The sequence below is a fragment of the Schistocerca serialis genome, chromosome 8 (assembly GCF_023864345.2).
Source record: "Schistocerca serialis cubense isolate TAMUIC-IGC-003099 chromosome 8, iqSchSeri2.2, whole genome shotgun sequence".
In the NCBI taxonomy this organism is placed as follows: domain Eukaryota; kingdom Metazoa; phylum Arthropoda; class Insecta; order Orthoptera; family Acrididae; genus Schistocerca; species Schistocerca serialis.
In genome coordinates, this window is record NC_064645.1 from 532,664,958 (window position 1) to 532,682,737 (window position 17,780).

At 40.5% G+C, this 17,780-nt stretch overlaps 1 protein-coding gene and 1 long non-coding RNA gene across 2 annotated transcripts in view; both read right to left on the reverse strand.

Annotated features, from left to right (window-relative positions):
- The window catches only part of LOC126416362 (uncharacterized), a 42,026-nt gene extending 39,485 nt beyond the window's left edge, over positions 1 to 2,541 (reverse strand). The window contains exon 1 of the mRNA XM_050084042.1: positions 2,428 to 2,541. The gene's annotated coding sequence lies outside the window, so the exon portion shown is untranslated. The remainder of the gene's footprint in view (positions 1 to 2,427) is intronic.
- Positions 2,542 to 2,566: 25 nt separating this feature from the next.
- The window catches only part of LOC126416363 (uncharacterized), a 38,213-nt gene continuing 22,999 nt past the window's right edge, over positions 2,567 to 17,780 (reverse strand). The window contains exon 3 of the long non-coding RNA XR_007575439.1: positions 2,567 to 2,742. This is a non-coding gene — a long non-coding RNA (uncharacterized LOC126416363). The remainder of the gene's footprint in view (positions 2,743 to 17,780) is intronic.

Genomic DNA, 17,780 nt, shown 5'->3' on the forward strand with positions numbered 1-17,780 from the left:
ACGGAGGTGACAGTAAAACTTTTGGTTTGGTCACCACGTCAGTGCGGGCGTGGAAGGGCCCCATCTCTATTTTAAAAATCTCAAGAGGTCGTGTGAAAGAGATACGAAACTGGAAAGAAACTCGTCAGTTTGGAGTTCTTTATGGTGGAGAACTGGAATCGGGTGGTCATGTGTGAAGTTGCGCGTATGTTTCAGCCAGTCGCACGGTATCTGTGCAGTAAATGGGAGACCTGATAGAATGGCAGAAAGAAGTTATTGCACTTAGAAGTGTCAGTGACTCCACCTTGAATTTGCCTGATTTGTTAGTCTATGAACTCGAACTTCCCAACATCTCTACAAGGAGTGGTGTACCACTCACATCTATGCAAAACAGAATAAAAACAAAAGGTCGTAAAACTTGCCTAGCCTACGGCGAACAGAGAAGAGTGACAACCAGTGTCGAACACCACAGCAGTTGCTGCTGTTGCTGAATCCAGGTCCGTTTCAACCACTTTCAGAGCAAACATTGAGAAAGGAACTGCGTGAAACAGTTATAGGATTGGAGCACCTCGTATAAAATCGCTTGTCACGGCGGCACGTAAGTCTGCAGATCTCCATTGGACCAAACAACTCATGAACTGAAGAATAGCTAACTGCAGACGTTTGATTTGGTCCTGTGAGCCATTTTGCCATTTAATTCGCAGTTGGTTTTGGTTGGAAGTGGTTCTTCAATGTTTCTGGGGTGTTTCCAGAGCCATGACTTCGCCCAGCTCATTCAGGATACAGTGATCACGAACCAGGAAGTCTATTTCAACATTCCCGGTGACCAAGTGCTGCCCTTTTCATCTTCGTGAGTATGCTGTGGACAAACACGTGTTCCGTGATGACAACAGCCGTTTTAATAGGGCTACACACTCACATGGCACTGTTTTAGAAAGCATTGCTTGTACGAAATAGAGCACGACCTTTTCAGAACTATATCCTTCATATCATTCATATTCCTAGAGTTATGTTAACAAAGATCCGAGGGTGCTGAATAGGTTCTCAGATATGTGAGTGGCTCGAAGCCTTTATAAACAGTAGAATCCAGTACGTTATCTCGGGCGGCTGCCAGAGGTATCGGCAGGACTGCCTAAGGGAACAATACCATTCCTGCTTTTTTAATACATAAAGGATGTAGCGGATAGTGTGAACAATAACCTTCGTACTTTTGCCGATAATATTGCAGAATACGGGGAAATATCGTCGTTGAGTAAATGTATGGATGTGGACAAAATTTCTACAAGTTCTTATGAATGGCAGCTTCCTCTAAATGTGAAAAAATTAAGTCAATATAGAAGAGTCGAAAAACAATACCGGTACTACAATGTTCGAATACAATCCCAACCAGTTAGCAGTAAAGAAAGACACCGCATCAGTTCAAAGGCGTGCTGCCAGATTGCTTTCCAGCAGGTTCGAGTATCACGGAAACGCTTCGTGAACTGAAATGGGAATCCATGGAGGGAATGAAACGTTCTTCTCGCTGAACACTGTGAAAAACTCTAGAGAAAAGGGACTTGATACAGAATGCAGAACGAGTATACTGCCTCCGATGTACATCTCGCGTAAGGAACGTCTTTTTGACTTAAACATTTTTAATTGTGTTACAATTGAAGTCACACAGATAAAATTTAGTCCGTGTTGTGAATCATTACTGTATCCTCTTTGAAGACGACAGATAAAGCCTGATGGTGGCCTTGCAAGCCTAAAAGCTGGTAACGAAATAAATTAATACTGTAGAACATCCACAGCTTCCTGCTTTTCATTCATAAGTATCCTCCGTGATGCATAATATGTTGACTTGTGTATGTGAATGTACGTATGGTTGTAGGTATCACATCTCGACTGGACCGTTAAATTACCCGATCTTGATCCCAAATAACATGTCTGGCAAAGAACCCTTTGGCATCAGAGTCTAGACAGCGTTCTGGATCTGTGATGGCGGGGCGGGAGGCTGACAGTGTTAGCAAGTTTGTGGATCCCCACAACTCACGTTCGTCCCATCGGTGCACTACTGCTGCCAGTTGAATCCATTGTTGCCAGATAGAGACAGGCTTCTCCTGGCCTCGAATATATCGCCATTTTTAAGGATGGAGGAAATTTTTAAATCAAATACTGTCCGTTTTTATATTATTTTCGATTACAAGACGCGCCTGAATTTTGGAGACAATTGTACCAAGAAAAAATGCATCTTACAATCCGTAAATTGCGGTAGGTAAGGCATACGTGAAGTAACTTGTGCAGTCATTTTTCATTATCAGGAATAGATTCTACTACAATAGACAGCGTTAGCGTGATGTCTCCTGGATGTGACGAATGTTTTGTCAGGTGTGCACAGCAGCGCTCAGGCAAGTACTACATTAATCCTCTGCCAATCAAATAAAGACTGTGCGTTCGAGAGCGAATTACCTCAATGTCTTCAATCGGGTCGGAGGCCACCACATCGTCGTCGTAGTTGTAGAAGCCGTAGCCGGGGTGCTGCCTCGGCTGGTCGTAGTAGTAGGGGAGCGGCGGGTAGGCGTAAGCGAGAGGCGGCTGCGGCTGCTGCGCGTAGTGGTAGTCACCGTAGTAGGCGCGCGGCCACGCCCCCGCTGCCGCCCCCGGCGCCGCTACCGCCCCCGCCGACACCCCCGAGTTGCGGCCGTAGCGCTTGATGCCGAACGCGGGGTACGCCAACAGTGGCACTGCTGCCAGCCACAGTGCCAACGCCGCCGATACCAGCATCTGTCCACACACGTCACCTCAGACACTGACACCCAGTGTCCGCCCTCCTTCTCCACCAACTCTCATTCTTAAGTAAAACTAAATCATCACATACAAAGCCAGAGTAGGCGCATAAAGATTTCTGCAGTACTCAACACTGTTAAGGTTTTGCTACGACCAGTACAATTATGTTCATGTAGGCCCATCTTCAGGCGCACACTGTTTTCAGTTCACATGTCAAACTTACACCTGTTACTTACATGGTTATTCGTACAGTTGTGAAAATCAGTATGAAGCAAAGGTTTCTGCAAATTGATTATACAATGTCTGAAACGTTCATTATGAAACTATTAGATACATACACTGATCAGCTGAAACATTATGACCACTGCTCACTGCGATGTTGGATGCCGCCTGGTACCGTTACGGTCACGTGACGAGGTATTAAAGGTAGTAAGAGGAGCAGACAAGGACAAGGAATCATCCTAGTAAAGATATTGACTGAAAATGCTGAAATCCTTTGAGATAAGCCGCTTTGACAAAGGGAAGATCATTATTATGAAGAGCCTGTGAACAAATATCTAGAAAATGCCGAAGCTAGTCTTACGTTCAGGTGATTCTGTCGTAAGCACTTACGGAAAGAGGTAGAAGGACAGTGAAACTACCACCAGGCGCTAAATGATTGGATGTCCATGACTTTCCACAGAACGTGTGATTGGGAGGCTTGTCTGCTCTATAAAGTGGGATGGATTGTAATCAGTGGCATCTCTGCGGAAAGAGCAGAATGATGGGGCACGAAAAATTGTTTCGGATCACACCATTCATCGGACACTGTTGAACATCGAGCTCCGCAGCAGACCACCCTTAGCGTTCACATGTTGACCCAACGACATATCCAGTTACGGTTGCAGTAGGCACGGGACCATTGCGATTCAGCTGTCGAACAACGGAAACGTGTAGGATGTACGGGTGAAACACATTTTTGCTATTCTCGGTCCCTGTCCCTGGTCGTCTCCACGGACGCCGTCATCAAAGTAAACGGCGGATCGAAACGAGCAGCGTGCCACGGACGCAGGCTGGTGGGATCAGTATTGTGCTATGGGAGACATTCTCCTGCACTTTCACGGGACCTGTGGTAGTAATTTAAGACATGCTGACAGCTGCGAACCACCTGCATCCCTTCATGATTGATGTGCTCCGCGACGGCGATGTCATCTTTCAGCAGTATAATTGTCCGTGTCTCTCCTGATGTAAGTCCAATGCACCCTATCTTGGTCGCCGTCGGGCGTGCATCACCGCGTACGCAAAGAAGCAGCCCGCTATTTGCGCGAATTGCATGACCTGTTCGTAGACATGTAACGCCAAGTACCTCCACAAACCTACTAACAAACTGTCGGATCCCTGATACGCAGAATCAGTGATTTATTTCGTTGCAAAGACGGACAAACGTGTTATTAAGCTTGTGGTCGTAACGTTTTGGATCATTAGTGTACATACAAGCCATAAACAATCATATCGGAATGACATAGTTTCTTTCATAACACGACTAAGAAAAAAAAAAAAAAAAGGTGTTTGCGTTTCCTGCATGGAAACTGCCTCAATGCCTCAATTCTTCTTAATTACCTCAAAAATTTTCTTCGGGATTGATCATTCTTACAATGAAACTGACGCCCACTCTTCTCGTAATGCTCTTTTCAGCAGAAATACGGCCTCAAATCGCCTTCCAGTGCAATAAACACGCCTTGCAAGTACTTCCCATTGTTTTTCCACGGGGCTAAAACACAAACTATGTGCAGGCCAGTGCAAGACATCGATACATTTATCTTAAAACTACTTTTCTGTTAATCCATTAAATTTCGGGCATGCAGCCGCGCAAATAAAATTTCTTCTACTGATATTTCGGCCACGTATCGTCCGGCCATCTTCAGAGCGAGTTCCAAGACTTTTCTGTTGTGCAGAAATCTTGGGAGATGCATTATCTTGTGGAAACTTTACATCTAGGACCCCTAGGTTCATATACATTCTAATTCACACTCAGTGTACATATGAGAGCTCATTATATTGTTCGCGCAAGCAATGCGTGATTGACCTTTAGTGTAGAATGTTGCCCGAATGATAACCCTACACCAAAATTTCTATTCATTCCTACCTCCTGCTCTGTTCTCAGATCATGCCACCATACTGAAATCCATCCAGACGATCCCATTTGAACTTTTTCTCATCACTAAAGGTCACTTTATCCCATTCTTAAGTCCGTGACATGTTTTTCATAAAACTCAAATTTAGCCTGTTTGGACAGTATAGCAGGTTTCTGCAGGCTTTTCTTGGATGCAGACGTTTCCATTTGACAATATTTGTCGTCACGTCTGGCAATTACTGGTATTTGTAGACCAGCAATAAGTTGAATAACGGTTTGTGGCCCTTGCTTTGTGCAAAAGAAACCGATTAGATGCCAATATTTTCCGTTCTGTCCACACTATGCCCGGATATAGCAAAATTATTAATCACTGTACTTAAGGGATTCAACTTCTTGGTGACTGACGATTAGAGAGTCCTGCTTCCGTCTACTCACAGAATTTTGCTTTTTCACCACATTATAACTGTTTTCGCAAGGCTAGGTCACAATCGTGGTTCATGTACACAATACGTACGCTCACTAATGGTGTCTCATATCCGCAGGAAGGGCACGTACGCATTAACACCGCATAGAGCCGACTGCCTTTCCACCCTCTACCACCTGAATCGTTGATGTCTTGTTGTGTACTGTACTACTGACATCAAATACGATACTATTTCACTGCATTTGTCAGTGTACTGGATCCCAGGCTATTGCATATATACTTTGAGCAACAAATCCAACCGACAATGTTAATTTTCCTAAAAATATTCACGTCTTTATATTGACTTGCACTACAGTAAGTACCTCTGTGGTTTCAGAAGACAAAACACTGGAGGTACTTATGATTAACGAATACTATGTTTTAAGGACTGCAATTATTATTTAAAAGTACGTTGGTTGACTGTTACACCACCATCACCAGGTCAAGGTGCGTGACATCGTTCATGTACAGATTGATTCTGTAATGTTGTTACAAACTTTCAGGGGTGATGGGGAAGGGTAAATGTATCAATTTGAGATAAGTGATCGTGTATCATTGCATTTTGACGTCGTGTGTGGAACCTTGATTAAGGGCAGTGAAAGATACTAGTCAAGATATTGGAGTCCTCATCTAAGAACTTGCTTGCTCTGTAAAAGAATAAAGTATGGAATGAATGACAGTGATGCAAAAGTTGGGAGGACACAAATTTTTGGAACATGAAGCTCAATCACAAATTCTTATAAACAAAGATCAGCAACAGACTACATCCTAACAACTAGCTCACGAAAATTGTGTTTAGGCTTTGTAACTATGGAAATGAATATCCTGGCCTGGCTGTGGTACTGCACCGATGGCAATGTTTCAATACATAGACTTCCCCGAGAACTCTTTATGAACACAAGCAGTAAAGCACGTAAAATTTCAGTGGGGTAAATATGTTACTGTCTGTGTGACACTTAATAAGGGCCTAATCCTTAGTGGCAATTGTCACGCATTGTTTGCTACAGATGTGGTGTTCAGTGCGCTGTTTTCCTCGAGGATAGCTATTTGTCTCAGAACGATATACCGGACCACCAAATTTCCGCGTATCGATTGGTTATCGTCCCACAGCTCTTCACAACACACTTGAATTTGCTGCCGTAAATCCCTTGACGTGTAACACTGCAGAATCTAAAACGATGAACTATATGTGACTTGTTTTTCATAGACAGATTGACATTGTACCATTTGGGTGATTATTGTACTCAAGATCATAAGTATATGTGAAGAATTTTCAAGTCATTCAACATTCGATGGTAACGGAGTACACGCATATAAGAGAAACTTAAAGCACAAGTAGTTTGACACGATATTCAGGTTTTTTTCGATTCATAATAATAGTCAAAAGGAACATTATAAATTCACAATTAAAAAGTACTGTTAATTCACGGGAGGATTTTTAATTGTTATGGTGGTGTATTACATTTACAGAAGATTGTGGTTGGTTCGTGAAACACACTAATTGTATCGCCAAGGAATCAAAGACTTTATTTACTGAGCTCTTACATGATTTTATAGTGGAACAGAATGGTACTTTTGCTATTGAAGGATTCCATTCGATTTCTCAAGGACTTACGATTTATTTAATTAATAACAATTTTGTATGTTTCTTCATGTTTTTATAATAACAGTATAGTTAAGTAAAAGTAAAACTTTATATGATGTTTCTTGTGTGCCCCGAAACAAATGTAATATTAAGTTCATTGTATGAACAAGGTCGACCAATCTAAAAGTGAAAATTCTGGGAACCTTGCCACAAATTCATTTCAATTATACAATAGGTTATTGCGGAATCGGTGAACCTCATTAAGCTGATATGGCGGTGACATTGATGAGTGTTACGTACAGTTATGACATGAAAACTCTGAAAGCCAAAAAACTGATGAAATGGTTTGCGGTAGTGGATAGTGAATGCAACACGTCTCAGGGAGACATTTCTCTTTTTCTTGCTTTATTTGCCATCACACAGTCTTGACTAAACCTGGTGGTTATTCTTCATACAATTTGTTGTTTTCTACGTAACATTAACGGAAAGAAGCATTAGTAGCGCAAGGACATAAGACACGTTTGGTCAGTATGAAAAAGAAATCATAACTGACTGAAACTTGCAAATGTCTTTGATATTTCAGTAATAGGCTTGGATTGTGCGTTTCCTTCACTGTCACACAGAACTAGTGGTTAAGACGGTAGAAGCAATAGTCTATCACTCCTAATGAAAAGAATCAAGGTTTTCGGTGCTAAAGAAAAATGTTGTTAAGCATTTGCTTATGTTACATGGCGTGTCAAGCTCTTGGTGGTCAAACCACATCACTGAATGGATTAGCAAACAAGTTATGAAGCGAGGCAAATAACGATCTTTTCACAACAAATCTGCCGCGTGGGATAGCCACGCGGTTTGGGGCGGCTTGTCACGGTCCGGGCGGCTTCCCCCGTCGGAGGTTCGAGTTCTCCCTCGGGCACGGGTGTGTGTGTCGTCCTTAGCGTAAGTTAGTTTAAGTTTAATAGTGTGTAAGCTTAGGGACCGATGATCTCAGCAGTTTGGTCCCAAAAGATCTTACGACAACTTTCCAAATTTCCAAACAACAAATCGGTAAATTTCTGGACTTGAGCGTTTGTATATTGCAAAAAGGTTTGTATACCGTCTTAAAACAAAGGTAAAGATTTATTGTCTGTAGGTTGTTTTAAATTGCGTTTAATGGTGTGCTGAGTTTTTAGATTTCAAACAAGTCACTATACAAAATGCACCTGTTGTTACCAGTTACATGAAATTACAAGCGAACTGATTTTAACTTTGCGACTGAAGCGACCAGGAAATGTTAACGTGTGATAAAAATATAAATAAATATTTAAAAACATCGCAGCTATATTTCAGGTACTTTTATTACGTCACGGACACTTCCATTCTACATTATCGTCTTCAGGTGACTGAAAGTTCACCAACAATCATCGTAACTGGAACATGCCTCTGTTATGAGTCAAAATTATCTAATCGCCGTACATAACGCTAAAAGACACATCCTGGAAAACGACAAGCTCACTGAGGCACTTTGACGATTGTCTGGTACAATCACAGCCGTTAATACATGCACGGAACATCACAACATTCTGCGCAATACTGATTGCTTTACACGCTATACTGAGTAAGGTGGGATATGTCGTTACGTTTCGTGCTTGTACTGATGGCTGTCGGTGTACCGATCTATAACGTGCCTTTTAGCATTTTGTATAGAGGTTAGACATTTTTGAGTCATGACAACGGAACACTTATGTCACATTATGAGAATTAGTTAAGCCACTTGAAATTGTTAATTAAGAACGAGACTAGTTGTGGTGTCTCTGAAATAGAATTGCGATGGTTTTCGTTAATATCTACCTTAGTTACAGAGCACAACATGATCAAGGTAATTTGAGTTATAGCTCTTCGAGCACACGTGAAACACCAGCAATAGTGAAGGAAGACGTTTCATATATAGTTTACAGGTTTGAAATTAGGATACCTTTCACAATAGATGTTTGCAGTGATTGAACTTGATTTCGGATGTCATGCACATTTGTGCTCGTGTATGCTTAGATACTACTGTGAAATTATTATATTTAGTAGCTAGAGTTATTGTGGCATAACATTCAAAAATGTCTGAGACATGCACACACACAAGACGACACAGTGAGATAGAGCAGCAGGTACTAGAAGAGATGGAATATACATTAATGGTACTTAACTACTTGCATTTATAGCCAAGCGAGCGGCAGCTGCAAAAAGGAAATACAGTTTACGTGAGTTGTTGTCATTCCGTGAAAAACGCCGGCGTGGCTACGGGCAGTGCTAGGGCCGTGGAGTCGTGCGTCGTGCGGGGAGCTGGAGTCCGTCCCGCGTCTCACTGGCCGGCATAATTACGGCATAAAACTTCCCTTCCCACTTTGTCCAGACTTAGGACTGGCAACGGCCGGGCGCCGGGCGTTGGTGTGGTTAAAAATTTTATCGTATAGTTATGCGACCAGATCCATGGGGCACGCCGCCCATGATCACTGCTGAACACCACGATAGGGCGAAGTGGCGGAGATGTGGCGAACAGAATAATGGGCCTGCGGCATATGGAAGTTACAAAGGAAATTTCGGAAGAAAGTCACACATTTCACTCCACGTAATGCTGATGCCTCTAAATCAACGTCGAATATGTCCCGGAAATGGACAGAAACAAAACGTTCTACAGAGCAGTAAAGACAACGAAACGAAAACAATGAACAATTTTTAAACATAACTTTTGAAAAAATTGTTGGAAATTGACAACGGTCAGATACATAACTAAAATACCAATAAGTCCTGACCGCAAGGATTAATTAAAAGGTAACAATCACACGTCATGTGGTACCTGGTTTAGATTTTCTCAAAAATCATCTTCATACCATTTTTTAGACGGAAACAGGCGTCAAAATTACACATATCATATACTTAATAAATATGGATAGACGGACTTAACACAGTAAAAATCTTGTATACAATCATATGGTGAGCAGAGATGTAGGAAGATAGTTAGAAAGTGTCGGAGGACACCACTGATAACTGCTAAATAACATCAGAACGCTACGCGCTATAAAGAGGAAGCTCCTCTCGCCCGCTGCGTGATATCATTGATAGCCAGTAGCGCTTAATATACGATGGTAACATACGTAAACCATAAAATGTAGATCTAGATGTAGATAAAGTATACTATTAAGAATAATATAAAGCAAGCAGGAAACTGTAGTAATTATTTTACATTGGCGAAAATAAATAACCAACAGAAATGAAGGTAAGAACACTAAACCACCTTCTACGTGCGTTGAGTGGTACTTCAAACTCAAATATTGAACACTGGAGACGGTAGCTTCGAACCTCTCTATGCGTAGTGTCGAAGGCGAGGAATATGAGACCTAACGGCAGAAAGACGCCTCACCATGGAGACAACGATCGATGAATGACGATCGGAAGTGAATTGAAAGAGGTATGAAACCTAAAATTCGGTAGCAAAATAGTGTGAGTGGCGAGATGATGTCTGAACATATATTAGAATGGTTAAATTCAAAATGACAAACGAAAATTCACTTATAGTTAGTCGAAAACCGACATAAACACACTGACAGGCTTATGACTTAATTACACAGTACCATAATTACCACCTTTATTAATTATAACCAGTCATATAAAAATGTAAACAGAAAAGAAATATATATTTTATAAAACGAGGGGGAATATAAACTACAGATAATTTAAGAAAATGGAAGCAGAAGTGCAGATTTATTTGCAGCAAATCGTCAAGTAGATCAAAGAAAAGTTCCTCCTAAAGTCCAATTCCTCATTAACTAGGGTATATGGTTGTCTTTTGAGCCTTTTTGGGTCATTGTCTAGAACTTTTAGATTCTCCCGCATAATTCTTCTTCAGTATTTATTATGTATAAGATGCTGTCCGAACACTGATTTAGTACAGATCGTTAACATGTATCATACAACTCCTGTTGTTTGCACTTTGAAGCGAGTATAAAATTGCGGCCTCTTTGTTCTATGTAATGACTAATGCAGTCATTAGAAAAAATCTTGTAAAGCCCCGAGTGCAAAAATTTATCATCCCGTATTTCCAACGTTATACCTCAGTTTATTTTGGAGTAGGTTGTTGGTAGTAAACGCCAGGGTTGTAGCTGTATTTTTTTAAAAAACCTGTCGATTCTGTCAGACAGGTTACCTATCAGGGTCACTTTAACGAATTTCGAGGTATTAGTGACAGGAGCGTCTGCGGATTTTCGTTTCGACTTATTATATACAATGTCAACCTCCTTTGCACTGAAATCCTCGTATTCTACAGTACAAGATAATTTTAGATGAATGTTATGTAGAACTATAACTAAATGATCAACTTCTTCTTGTGGAGCTCTATAAAATAATAACGTATCACCTACATATCTTTTATAGTACATGATGAAATGACCTATACAAGTAACCCGTCTGAGAGAATAAATTGGTTTCTCAAAAATACAGATATAGGCCTGGCTATTGCTATCAACAAAGTACTTCAGACTAAGATGAGACATAAAGTTTGAAGCACAGATAATAAATTTTTGAGCTCAGGGATTTACAAGGTTTCTTGTAATGATTACCATAGTCATTACATAGGACAAATCGATTGTAATTTTCTTACTCGCTTCAAGGAGCTCGCAACTGGCGTAGCCTGTACTAAATCTGTGTTGGGGTAGCATCTCATAAACAGCAAACATTCAGGAGGGATTATCCAGGAGAATCTAAAAACTCTAAACAACGCCTCCAAAGGGCTCTTATTACACGCCTTGTAAGGAATTGGAACCTATGACCGTTATGAAAGACTGCCATCCACCTTACGTAATGAGCAATTGGACCTTGACGAGAAACTTCTCTTTGATCATTCTGACAATCTGCTGTAATGTATATCTGCCCTTTTATTTCTCTTTTTTAAAATTATCTGTAATTTCTCTGCTCCTCTTCTTTTTATCGATATGTACTTATTTTCAGTGTTTGTTCATCTTTTATAGGATTGATTATAAACTGTAAAGATGGTAATTATGATTCTTTTTCTATCATGAAATTGAGTCATAAGCCTCTCAGTGCTTATATGATATTTTTCGACTAATTGTCAGTGCATTTTCCTTTTATCACTTTTAGTTTAATCATTCTTACATATGATCAGACATTTTTCGCCACTTATACTGTTTTACTACCGAGTTTTAGAATTTCATCGAGAGACATCAAGCTACCGTCTCCAAGACAACGTTTGGCACCGCTACTCTTGTGTTTGCTTCAGTATTTGAGTTTGAACTTACAAGCAATCCCCACAGACGGCGGTTTAACGTTCTTTACTTTATTTCTGTGGATTATTTATTCATACTTATGTTTACAATTATTTTTGCCAATGTTTAATATTTACAACTAAGTCCTGCTTAATTTTATATTAAAATACAATATTAAGGATAGTACAAAGTAAGCAGGACGAAGCAATAATTATCTACATGTACATCTAGATCTGTGTTTCATTGTTTACATATTTATCCATCGTGTGTTAAGCCCTACTGGTTATAAATAATGTCATGCAGCAGGCGAGAGGCGAACCTTCCTCGTTATAACGTGTAGCGTTTTGGTGTTATTTAACAGTTACTGTCCTCCCACACTTACAATGCTCCACTGTCGTCACTAGTAACCGTTTGATGGTACACATGCTTTTTATGTGTTAAGTCTGTCTATCCATTTTATTATGTAGATGAAGTGTGTAATTTTGATGCTTGTTGGTCTCTAAAGAATATTAAAGTTTACCGTTTCCGAGACATGGTTTGAAAGTGATTTTTAAGAAAATCGAAAACGGTTATCATCTGACGTGTGATACTTAGCTTTAAGAAATCCTTGTAATTAAGACTGATTATTATTTTAATTTTTATACAATTTGTATAGTAATTAAAAGCGAAAACCGACACCAGTCGAAGTATTTGATAACGGAAGCAAAAACTTTCCGCTAAACAGGAGCTCGCAAGCTACAAGTTTTGGAGGTAACTGGGAATGATCTGATATGAACCACATCTGATTTCGTTATGAAGTATTGTCCTAAATGGTACAAATACGTTTGAATTCGTACTTGCTGATTATTTCCCCATCTAAATGGACTCAAATTTGAAATAAACCTACGTTAGTTTATGAGTCATCATATCGGAAACATTACTTTTTGTGTACTACTGCATGATTACAGTGTGTCGCGTAAGTTCCACTAAAAAAACGTGCAGTACATCCACTGCTAATTCCCTCTCTGGTTTTTAAGCGGCAATCCTCCCCGGCTAACGGGCAGGCAAGAGAGCTGCTCCATGTGCCCCTGGTTGCCTACACAGGCAGGCGCCTTGTGCCTCTGCCGGCTCTTCGCATAGTGCACGCAAAACACTTGGACTAGCATAAGAAGTGATCGTAACAAAGTTGATACCGAAGGTATCGTAGGGCAGTAGTGATCGTATCATTGAGCCAAGCATTATTCCAAGGTCTCTAAAACGAAATCTTGCTGGACTGGTTGGGCAAGTTCCGCTTGCGTAGCATTGGCGAATGTGGTACAGACATAAGAAACATTGGCATATTTTGATAGTGATGTAAGACACATCTAACGTGCCAGTATGCTCCTCTGTGGGTTGATCGGGGTCCGTACCTAAGCTCCCAAGATCGCTTGACGTCAGTCCCCGATTTTTTCTGTGGACCTATGAAAAGCAAGTGTGCAGCAGCCCCCTTAATAAGGTTCAAGAACTGGAACTACCAATTATACAGTTCTGTCTCGGTCGGGGGAGGCTGTGGGGTGACAGAATCTGTAGCTGACTACAGAGGCGAGTATAGTATCACAATGAGAAATCGACACCTCATTTAACAGCTACAAGGGTGTATTTCTTGTTACGACAGGCCATGAGTGAAATTTGACCACAGTTAGTTGGAGAATTGACAGCAAAGTTTACGTTTAAAACATACTTGTACTAACTTAAAACGAGGTCAGTGGTGGCTCATAAGCACACACTGGCAATTATCTCTTACACAGATAGTTTATAGACTAATTTCTATTGGAAGTTACTGTTTCCGTTATCATATAATTCAAAAAAAGTCAGTTTTCAGTATTAATTACGATAAACCATATGTACAGAACGTAATTACCCTAACAGAACAAGATCTCTTGTAAGATATATCCTGCCTAGAAGCGTTTTACCGTAATCAGCACAAATAAAGATAACCGCCTTGGTCTACAACTTTCAACAATTTTTCGTGAATTTAGTTCAGTAATACTACGTCAAGAGTCACATTTTGTGGTTGTTGTATGTTAGTGGAAGTAAAAGCAGAAGCAAACCACTTTGTGAAGTAAACATGCAGCATGCATTCGTGAACACAGTGTGCAGATCATAACGTATTGTGCAAATGGATTCGTACACAATTCGAATACACTGCGATTCCGCAGCAGGAAAGCAATATCTGATTAACATAATATTATGCAGAATTAAACTGGACACGCCAAAACAAGTTTGATAAGGCAAAGCGACATTAATTCTGTACTGTGCAGTGACTCACATAATCTTCCAAATGTGTAATCTGTGAGAAGTATTTGTAAGATGTCGACGTAGATGTGTAAAAGAAAAGATACAATTCTTGAAGCGATGTGGAATTGAAATTAAAGCCGTCGATAGTCATGGAAGGCCAAGTGAACATAATACGAACCATTTTGGGAATGACAAGGGACAAACGCATGGTGTTCGTTAAGAGCAAGAAAAATGTATGAATAGCCACGCTGTTAATGAGTTTCAGTAATGAGGGACTCACTGTCGACAATGTTCAACGTTGACTGGAATTTTGCACCGATGAGATTCAATACTGACGTGATTGAGTGCTACTGAACATATGAGTTAAATTCACACACGCGCGCCACGAGCGAAGCAATAGTTGGATAATTTCAAGACTGATTTACGCAATCACAGAAATTAACCCTTTAGATCAAGGTTTTTAATGTGTATTTTTGATTTCCTGAAGAATATAATTTGTCACACACTGTTCTAATTATAACATATAGCTATCCACTACTGAAACACCTGCCAGTTTCTCTTGCGAACCGAATGAATCACTGTGTAGATTCTGACACGTGGCCTAGTTGATACTGATGTGGCTACATCATTAAAATGAGGAAGAATGAGAGCGCACCATGACAGCAATCGGGTATGTTGCCGTTAGATGAATTGAAGAGATGTCACTTCTGAAGATAGAACTTTGTTTTACATCCCGAAGGAGGGAGGAGGGAGCATGAGGAAATGGCGAACTACATTTCTTTCCCAATGCACTTCGGGTTCCCAAGGAAATTTTGGGTCATAATTCGAAGACATTTTTCCTAGCCAGCACTGGCGTGCGTAACGATCCTGAGGAGATGGTACCTACCGCAAGGTGAATGATCTACCGATGTCGTGCTGGACCCTAGCAAGAGATGTAAGAATTATCAGCAGGTGCTGCTATCATGGTCTCTCAGTGCCACGGTCGCCTCGTGTTCAGCAGAATCACGTGCTGGGGCGCCCGCAACTGGTTGGAGTCTGTCGTCCAAGTCGGTGTCGTGTTGTGTCGTGTCGTGGCAGTGTGTACCGATCATTTCCCTCTTCCAGCACAGTTATGTCTGCAGTATATCTCAACAACTACAGTACTGTTTCATTATCTGCCGCACAGTTTGTATCGACTTCATGTACTGAACTACCAGCCCTTTCTTTTAATTCTCACTGTTTTGTAACTGACAATGAGGAACATATTTATATGGGAGTCTAAATTGCGCTAGCTCAGTAACAATGCTGTTGCAGTCAACCACACTGTGGAATAGCCTCCAACTGATACACCAACGCATTCGCAGAGTCAGAGCTCAGACTGCTGGGACATAACTAAATCATCCAGTTTCACTGCTGTGGCTAAAGTGTGAAGCATACGAGTACATTAAATTAAACTTCCTTGTCTTACTTTAAAGGTATGCGGAAATTTACACCTTGCCAAACTCATCAGTGTCATCAGACACACACACACATGGGCTCGCGCGTATGTGTTATTGTACAGGTTTTTCCAACAATTTAGCCAGTTCAAACACACTCCGCTAATTCGATTTTAGTATGAACGCTGGGCGTACAATCTTCTCACTACCAGTAATATCAACAACAGCATTTCAGTATATTGTCTCTACTCTCCTATCAGTTTAACTCCAAGAGCAGGTTTATTTCTGTCTTCCGCACAGCTACATAATGTCCTGGAACTGAGACATTTTTCTTATTCAGCCACCTATCTTTTTCGTGACGGATACTTGGTGTATCTGTCGCATTGAGAATAGCGTAGAGAATGTACATACCTTCGTGACAGTTATAATGGATACCTTTAAGCAGAGAGTAGTGGACTAAATAAAGGCATTGCATCTCAGGTTTTTGCTGTGCATTCACACAGGTCTAAGACATAGAGCTGTAGCACGGCGTTGTAATACGGTATCTTATTTAGTGACATTCCTTACGGCTCGAACAGATGGAAGATAACGCGTCGTGCGGAAATTGTAGGGATGTGACTGTTGAGTTGAGCACTTACGAATTCTTCCCAACTAAGACAAGGACATTTAATTCAATGTGTTTTTTATTTTGTGCGGGTCCACAGCCTCTAAATACTTAATAACAGAAGATATAGTCCGTAGTAGTCTGTAATGTAAGCGATATTTATTTAAATCGAGCGGTTACCTACATCGACAATTTGTTATTTTCGAGCATATGTGTCATATTACGTATTGTATATTCTAACTATCAAATAATTTTTCTTTACGTGTGCGAAGCAAACTTCATATTCCATCATTATATTGGGAATGGATCCACATCAGCGTTGCAACGTCACATGTCATATTGATACCTGTACTCTAAATACTCAATAAGTAAGGAAAAATAATTTCAAAATTACAATATTTAATACTTAATATCACACATGTGCTAGAAAGTGACATATCGTCAAAATCAGCTAATTGCACGATTTAAATAAAGATCTTTACGATTACATCCCACTACAGACAATGTTTTCCTTTATTAAATTCAATGTGTTTTGCATATTGAACACATTATTAACTTTTGATGGTGTGAGGTAAGTGATGAGACCTTAGACTCTTCCAATGCTTTGATGTGTAAGATGAAGAGATTTTTGTAGCGTAGTTGAGTGCTGTGAGTGGTGTTTAAAAACAAACAGTCGATAATTCAAATCTCAACACCAGATACTCTTCCTTAATTCTCGATGAAAACGCGTCGTCTTAGTTTCGATCTAAAAATTTGGCAGGGCATCGAAAGCGAATTCGGACTCACTTTCTTCCATTGTGTTCCCGCTAGCTATAAAACCACTATACGAATTTTGTGTTATATCTAAACAGTTAAGCAATATTCGCGTCTCTAGATTCAAGCATTCCATGCTGTACAGTCAATATTATCATTGCATGAGGTACTGAGTTAAGTGTGCAAGAAATCAACGATGTTCTAAGTTCATCGATATTTCAATCAATTAAAAGTCATTCATGTATGGCGTTCATTTAGAACTTGTGACACTTTCGTGCATATAGACAAGTCATTACAGTTTTCCGTGTCGACACATCTTACTGCGCTCCAACGTTCTACGTTTTATGCTTCATTGTGGCGCACAGACCTCTATTGTGACGGAGAGCTGACGGACTTAGCTGGAGGAAGGGAAACGACCGGCGTGTTTCTTGTCGTTGAGTCAGTTCTTGTCCGCTTCCACAGTACTGGGAACTGGTGATGACTGACTTCCGTTCATAAGCATCCACTTTCCCGTACTCTGACAAACCACGCCAAATCGAATTAGGGGACATGTGAGCGGGCCTTATATGGACTCTCTGACTGTGTAATGATATTTCATTG